The sequence below is a fragment of the Oncorhynchus gorbuscha genome, linkage group LG06 (assembly GCF_021184085.1).
Source record: "Oncorhynchus gorbuscha isolate QuinsamMale2020 ecotype Even-year linkage group LG06, OgorEven_v1.0, whole genome shotgun sequence".
NCBI classification, from domain to species: domain Eukaryota; kingdom Metazoa; phylum Chordata; class Actinopteri; order Salmoniformes; family Salmonidae; genus Oncorhynchus; species Oncorhynchus gorbuscha.
In genome coordinates this window covers 73,375,266-73,383,473 of record NC_060178.1, presented here as the reverse complement: position 1 = coordinate 73,383,473, position 8,208 = coordinate 73,375,266, and the positions used below count along the sequence as shown (strand labels likewise).

At 38.2% G+C, this 8,208-nt stretch overlaps 1 long non-coding RNA gene across 1 annotated transcript; it reads right to left on the bottom strand.

Annotated features, from left to right (window-relative positions):
- Positions 1-1,697: 1,697 nt before the first annotated feature.
- On the bottom strand, positions 1,698-2,502 carry LOC124037347. The gene is made up of 3 exons (XR_006839168.1): positions 2,397-2,502; positions 2,074-2,171; positions 1,698-1,898 (listed from the first exon to the last, which is right to left on the bottom strand). It is a non-coding gene; the product is annotated as an uncharacterized LOC124037347 (long non-coding RNA).
- Between the last annotated feature and the right edge of the window lie 5,706 nt (positions 2,503-8,208).

Sequence of the window (8,208 nt, the reverse complement as noted above, 5' to 3'; positions counted from 1 at the left end):
TACTCTGAAAATATAGTTTACCAAGCTACCAATTACTGGAAGAAGTTAAGCTACACTAAAGATACCCTTAAGAAAAAATGGTTTACTTAACTAAAGTTACTTTGAAAAAGCAGTTCACTACATTCAAACTACTTTGTGATAAGTTATAATATCTAAATCTGAAATGTCATAGACAAAATTACAAGAACAGACAACTATGCTTCAAGTGAGAATTAGGCAGGTCTGATGCCAAAAAAGAAAGGCAATTCTTGCCTACTTCACATATATTTTATTTTTGCAAGAAAAGTAGGGTGTAGGTTCCAGTGGTTAGCTACACCGCTACATGGCACAAAAAGTAATTAACTACTGAAATCATGACCTAGGTTGGACTTTAGTTCAACTACCACCAGGCTACTGCAAAATTTACATTTACATTTAAGTCATTTAGCAGACGCTCTTATCCAGAGCGACTTACAAATTGATGCATTCACCAAATGTAGTTAAACTACTAGTTGAACTACTTGTAGTTCACTACTCCCCAACACTGAGTGTACATGTATATGTTTTTGATTTGATGTTGGTCAATGGTCTCTGTTTCCAGTTGCAGAAGTAGTTTTCAACTTCAAAGTAGCCAGATCAGAGGAATTAATAACTAATGTCAGTGATATTCCTTGAGGTTTCGTATTTTGAATTTCTAGGAAATATAGTAGGAGTTACTTTTACACCTACAAAATTCCAACATGATCCCTTTCTATAATTGTATTAAATGGTCATAAATGTCCCTGAAGAACGAAGTCCATTAAAAATAAGTTTGCAGAGATTGCTAGTTGTATTCTTTGCTGCCCTCTAGAGGCCATTTGACACCACATATTGTGACAAAACAGACAAGAGTGCTCTTGTCAAACTCTACTGAACAAAAATATAAACGCAACATGGAACAATCAAATTAAATCAATCAATTAGGCCTTCATCTATGGATTTCACATGACTGGGCCGGGGCGCAGCCATGGGTGGGCTTGAGAGGGTATATACCTAACCACTTGGGAGCCAGGCCCAAACACTGAGGATACAGGCCGAGCCAATCAGAATGACTTTTTCACCACATTGGTCTTTATTACAGACACAAATTCTCCTCAGTTTCATCAGCTGTCTGGGTGACTGATATCAGACGATCCCACAGGTAAAGAAGCCAGATATGGCAAATAGAATTGGACGGTCTTCAGAGATAGATGGGAGGGGTTGAGAGTAGCTGAAGAATGGGACTAAAAACAAACTAAAGACAACTATTGTAAAATAGACTGTGTCTGTAAAATGTATATAGTATGTATAAGCTGGAAGTAGAAGCCTACAGTAAGTGTTGTTGTCCAGGAGTTTACCAATTAGGGGAGGTAGGGTTAGGGGAAATAATAAAGGAAAATATATTTAACAAAATATTTTATATACTATATATGTTTCAGAAGAAAATGTACGGGGGATTGGAAATGATGAAGACAAATACATTGATTGAAGCCACAATCTCTCCGCAATATTAACGTTGGTTGTTCTTCCCCATAATAAAAAATAATCATATTTAAAAACAAATTGTGCACAACATTTGAGAGAAATAGACAGAAACAGAAATACACCGACACTCAATATTTACTTAGGTAATACATTTAGAAAGACACAAAGTAAAGCCAGTGTAATTATGGGTTACACTAAAAGAGACCCTTTGCTCTGCCATAGCTTATTTGGGGCCAATAAAGTATTTGTCAGCAACAAACTCTTATTGTACACAGATCTGTGTTTTGCTCAGGACTCTTACCTGTTTTTTGATGTTTCTCTAGAATGACTGTCAGAGTTTGTAGGGAGTTAATCACAACAGCAGTCTGGTCGTCGCTCCACTGGCTAGTAATATTTTTAGCACATTGTGCTGCCTTCTGTTGACAGATAATGGAAAGAGATGTCATACATCTGTTTGAAACCTGAGTACCAAAACATGTCAACTTCAAGTTAGATTTAGCCAGAGCAACTGATCAGCATTGCATTATTGGTAAAAGTTGACCACAGATTTAACAGTTTCTAGACAAATTTCAGTGATGAAGTTATCCATACTGCAAGCTGAGTAGAGAGCTGTTTAAACATCAAGGTGGTTGAGGAGCAGCTATTGCTCCCAACATCTTGGTCCTGAGCAACAGCACATGAGAGGAGAGCTGGCGGACACAAAAAACTTTCCGAATTACACAACAGTCTCAACCTTGTCTCTGCCAATGTGTAGTTGTTCTTCTGATTGAAGAATTAGTGCGATGATGTGACAGGTTGATACTCGGCATGTAGGGCAACTGTGTTTAAATACATTGTTACCATAAACTCAAACACATATAATGAACACGAAGGCTCAATTAAGTTTCTATCACCATCACGGCTTGCCTTCTTACCTGTCAGTGAGCAAAAGCAAAGTAGAACTCTTCTTGTTGAAGTTTGTGTCATGTTGCCAATGTTGGTTCTTCCTTCAGTCTAAGTTGTAACCACCATTGGAGAGATGACATTGCTTGTTTTGGACTATGTTTTTGTCAGCATTATATTAACCGGCCATGAGTTATATTCAACTTACACTGTAAATGTTTGAGTGAATTCTGTAACTGAGCTGATGGGGGCACTGTTACTGCATGTTTTTTAACTTCACATTGTCAACGGATCACTTTACATTTATTGATGCAGGCAGTTGTTATTTTAAAGTTATGATAATGCTTCATTCTTTTCAGAAAATACATTCACCCTCTAGTTATTTTGTTTCAGTTGAGTGAATGTTGCTGTAAGATTTCAAAGACCCATTTGTGTCCCTGTCTGCACATGGATCTGTGAGATCACCCAGTGATGCATAATGTGACCATCCTACACAGTGGACAAAGGGACTGGTTGAGTCAAAAAGCATGACTGACTGACTAATAAGTATGGGTAAGTATGGGGAATTCGTTATGGATAGAGATGATCAGGGAAACATTCATTATGCATGGGATGTTCAGGGAAACATTCATGGATGGGGATGATCAGGGAAACATTCATTATGCATTGGAGATGATCAGGGAAACATTCATTATGCATGGGGATGATCAGGGAAACATTCATTACGCATGGAGATGATCAGGGAAACATTCATTATGGATGGGGATGATCAGGAAACATTCATTATGCATGGAGATGATGAGGGAAACAATCATTTTGTATGGAGATGATCAGGGAAACATACATTGTGCATGGAGATGATCAGGGAGACATTCATTATGCATGATGAGATGATGGGGATGATCAGGGAAACAATCATTTTCATTATGGGGATGATTCATTAGGGATGGAGATGATCAGGGAAACAATCATTTTGTATGGGGATGATCAGGGAAACATTCATTGTGCATGGAGATGATCAGGGAAACATTCATTATGCATGGAGATGATCAGGGAAACATTCATTATGCATGGGGATGATCAGGGAAACATTCATTATGGATGGGGATGATCAGGGAAACATTCATTATGCATGGAGATGATCAGGGAAACATTCATTACGCATGGAGATGATCAGGGAAACATTCATTATGCATGGAGATGATCAGGGAAACATTCATTATGGATGGGGATGATCAGGGAAACATTCATTATGCATGGGGATGATCAGGGAAACACTCATTATGGATGGGGATGATCAGGGAAACATTCATTATGCATGGAGATGATCAGGGAAACATTCATTATGCATGGGGATGATCAGGGAAACATTCATTATGGATGGGGATGATCAGGGAAACATTCATTATGCATGGGGATGATCAGGGAAACATTCATTATGGATGGGGATGATCAGGGAAACATTCATTATGCATGAGGATGATCAGGGAAACATGAATTATGGATGGGGATGATCAGGGAAACATTCATTGTGCATGGGGATGATCAGGGAAACATGAATTATGGATGGGGATGATCAGGGAAACATTCATTATGCATGGGGTGATCAGGGAAACATGAATTATGGATGGGGATGATCAGGGAAACACTCATTATGGATGGGGATGATCAGGGAAACATGAATTATTTAGAGTTTTGGAATTAAAATTGAGCTCATTAAGACAGAAAGTGAGTTTTGTTGGATTTGATAAAAAAATCTAAGTTATTCAAATACAATTTACAGGCTTTCATCTTTGTCAGATAAGCTGTCAACTTTTGACATCATTGACTATTTGACGGTATATTTATTGCATTTACTGGCAATGCAACACATTCATATTTGTTTTCATGGCATACTTTTGCTGTCTTGTAAATTGCAATCAGTATAGTGTATACCACATTTATGACAAAAACACAACAATAAACTGTAAATCACTTCAGACAGTGAATGAAGCACACATATAATTCTAATTCTAATTCTAATTCTAAGTCTGCCCTTCCTATGAATAGATGCAGGCTGGATAGACATCAGAAAATGGTTATGGTCATACAAATCTTATCATCCATTGCACACACTGCTATGCCCCTGTGACCGGTGTCAGCACTGTGATGAATGGTTGGAGATAACAGGGTCCCTTTTTTCTGTTCAACCTTTTTCAAATATCACTGACCTTTTCCCAGGATTCTACCACTCCTTCATCATTATTGTATTAAATTACTGACGTGTCAGAAAAGGCAGCTCAGTTGTCAAATGACTCACGTGGATTAATTATAGTTTCCGAGAATGAGCTAATTGATATTCAAGCTGCTGACACCTATGGTGGAGATTATGCGTTGTCTGGACTAGCCTCCCAAGGGAAGGTTCAAACACAGCAACACATTATTCAATATTTTAAAATGTATTGTTTGGATCATGGATGCTGATTGGTTGATATTTAGGGAGTTGTGTCATAATGTCATAATTCCACTGTCCGCAGCCTAGGCAGGAAATTCATAAATCCTCTCCTTCGGGGAAAAGTGTCTTCACATTATTTTTACATGCTACTTTTTGGTTTACAACAATTGGGGGTTGTATGAACCTACCTGTCTTCCTTTACAACCTGTGCAACAGTGTATCATTTTACAAATATGATCTCTCCCGTGCCAGCAAAGAAGAGGAAAACATTGGCCGTCACCAACCAATGCCAGGACCATGGACAGTTCTTCCACTCGTGTGCCATCCAGGCAGGTCACCCATGATAAAAGTCCATTTTCGACATCCATACATGTCTGAGGACATCTGGAGATGATCTGTAAACCGGCTACTAGGGGCAACAGTGAGTGCTGTTACCTTCAAGTAGTTTTCAGCTTTTCTAGGGCATTGGAGACGGCGGATGACTGAAAGCATATGCCTCTAATTCTAAAGGTTTGAATCCAATAATGTAAGGTTATTTCTTTATTTTTGTTTTAATCCTATCCCAAACCTTAACCCTTAACTTAACCATTCGGAGTTAATGCCTAACCTTAAGAATTTGGAGTTAATGCATAAACTTAACCTTAAACACTTTGAAATTTGACATTTGATGAACATCTAATTCTGACGGTTGGTTTGCTCGGAATCGCCAAACACAGTTGTTGCCTATGTAGGCCAATTGGACATTTATTCAATCATTTATTAAAGTTCTTGTTTCTCGTCATCATTGAATCTCTAGCTACAGGTCAATGATTTGTTTAGAATAGCAACGCCAAATGAATTGAACGATTAGAACTAATGACTGGGTCGAAACAGTAGAAAATAACTAAAAAGACCAGCCCGTTTGTGTAGCAACTTCAGAATGCAAAAACACATTTTCATGTTAAAATAATGTTTTGAATTAAAGCATTGAATTAATATTTGTATAAATATGTTGAAAATCATTTCATAAAAGCAATATTGCCCTCGAACCTGGGAATGATCTTGTGACAACTCCCTCCATGGGCAGAATCGTGGCCCTTGGCTTCGCCTTGGGCCTCAGAACAGAGCCTTGTTGGGAGTTGTCACATGATAACTCCCAGGTTCGAGGGGATTATTGCTTAAATAATTAATAATGATTTTAATTGATAATTTGTTTTTTTTTGAGATTGATTACAACCACACAGTTAAAAGTCTCAGTGCTCTGTTTCATCCCCTAAAGATACAGTTCATAAATATCTATTGTCTATCTATCATGTCCGGAAAATGGATTAGCCGTTAATAAAAGCCTCTCTGTATGTGTCTGGAAGGAGGAGAGGGGGAAATTGTCTGACCTTGTCTTTGAGGCAGTAATCTCAGAGATCTTTTCAAATGCAACTTTGAGGCTGTGCATTATTAAGTATCTAAGGCCCAGCAGGGTAGTACCTCTGAGCCTTGCGCATTTGTTTTGTGTTCTGTTTTGACAAATTAAGATCACAGAATCCACTTAACCTTATGAGTCCCACCGTCACGCCAATGTGATTTAGGACTTCTAACCCCTTTAAAACAGACTTATAGGTTGTACCATTGGAATTGCATCCGTTGGTATCAACCATAGTGTCTATAACAAGCTCACATAATTGCTGTCACAAACTCTAAACTCCACACAGTTGTCACTAACTAGTTGTATATTCATTCCCACTGAATAAACAATTGATGTACTTACAGCATTCATATAAATTCATTTTTAATCAGGTTTTTGCTTTGGCTGATTTTGTTGTAACATTTGTCAGTAAACCTCCTGAATGCAACTGTTTATGTAGAAAAAAATGGTGTTCTATTTGTAGCCCTGCTTGTCCTGAAAAGAAAATGGTAAGACACTATATAAGAGCTGGACATAAATGAAAGTCAGATAAATAGACAACAGATTTTTGCTGGGGTCTCAGGACTGATAGGGTTAAGGTGAAGGGAAAACAACACATTCTAAAAGAAGAGCCTTGACTTCAGCTTTCCCTCAGCAAACACTCAGCACATACAGGCAGTCACCAGTATGCAGAAGATTAGTAAACACCTTGGAAACATGCACTTAGAAATGTACAAGCACTCAAATCCACAAGCCGAGGAAACATCCATTTATTTATCAAATATGTATAAGATGTAAATCAGAATAAAACATTTCCCCCTGCTAGTCTCTAGAGTCATGTGCTTGCTGTTGCTAACCAGATACATACTACAGTCCTGGAAGCAAAGAAAGGAAGCACAGATAAAAGGAAAGATCTCTATTATTCAGTGAGAATCAGTGTTCGTAGAACACTGGCAGGCACAGCTATTCATCGAGGCCAGACTGACAGGTGTCTTCTGCCATAGCTGTTCACATTGAACACACATCGATTGTCTGCATGTCAACTACTTACTGTGGAGAATTGACTTTACACAGAGTATGTCATTGCCAATTAAAAAAATGGTAGATGAGTTCACTGTTTTCTCCAGCAGAAATTGAATGGCATAATATAGCTAATGTGGCTGCCATAATTCAAGCTTCGTATAAATATTTCATTGCACAGTATGTCTTCATATCATGTGTGTTTTTGCGTGGCAGGACTTTGTCTTTCGTGCAATATGTTCCAGATGAGTAGTTTGTAGATTGACCCATAGTGTTGTCTGGCCTTTTTTACCTGGTCTTGGGGATCGCCAAGCATCTACAAGCTCATGATCATGGGACTTCTATCATTTTAGTGCAATATGAGGATTTAATTGGCTAACAGCCACGAGAATATTGATGCTAATGGGGAACAAAGAAACTTTTCAGATGAATGTTGAAACGTAGGTTTATATGGCCACTATGATGGCTGGAGGCTACCATTAGTCCACTAGTCCTAAATGTTGGCTTTAGAAGTATTTATTTTAGTTGAAATGAAACATACAAAGTTAATGCTAATTGCAGTTCAGGTTGATGTTGAATATTTCAAATCACTGTACATTACAGTGTGTGTATTTAATGTGTATCAGTTGGCTGATAATGAGAGATAGAAAATGTATTGTTTATTTTTAATATGTACCAACATTTCGCCCATGTTAGCTTTGAGTCTTGTGCAGCAGGGTAGTCAAGTGAAAAGCCTGTGATGATTAAACAAATTGTCACGACTTCTACCGAAGTCGTTGCCTCTCCTTGTTCGGGCGGTGCTCGGCGTTCGACGTCACTGGTCTTCTAGCCATCATTGATCCTTTTTTCATTTTCCATTGGTTTTGTCTTGTCTTCCCACACACCTGTTTTCAATCCCATTCATTACCTGTTGTGTATTTAACCCTCTGTTTCCCCTCATGTCTTTGTCAGAGATTGTTTTATTGTCAGTGTAGTGTGTTTGTTGTATTAGGTGAGCGTCGGGGTCCTCGTA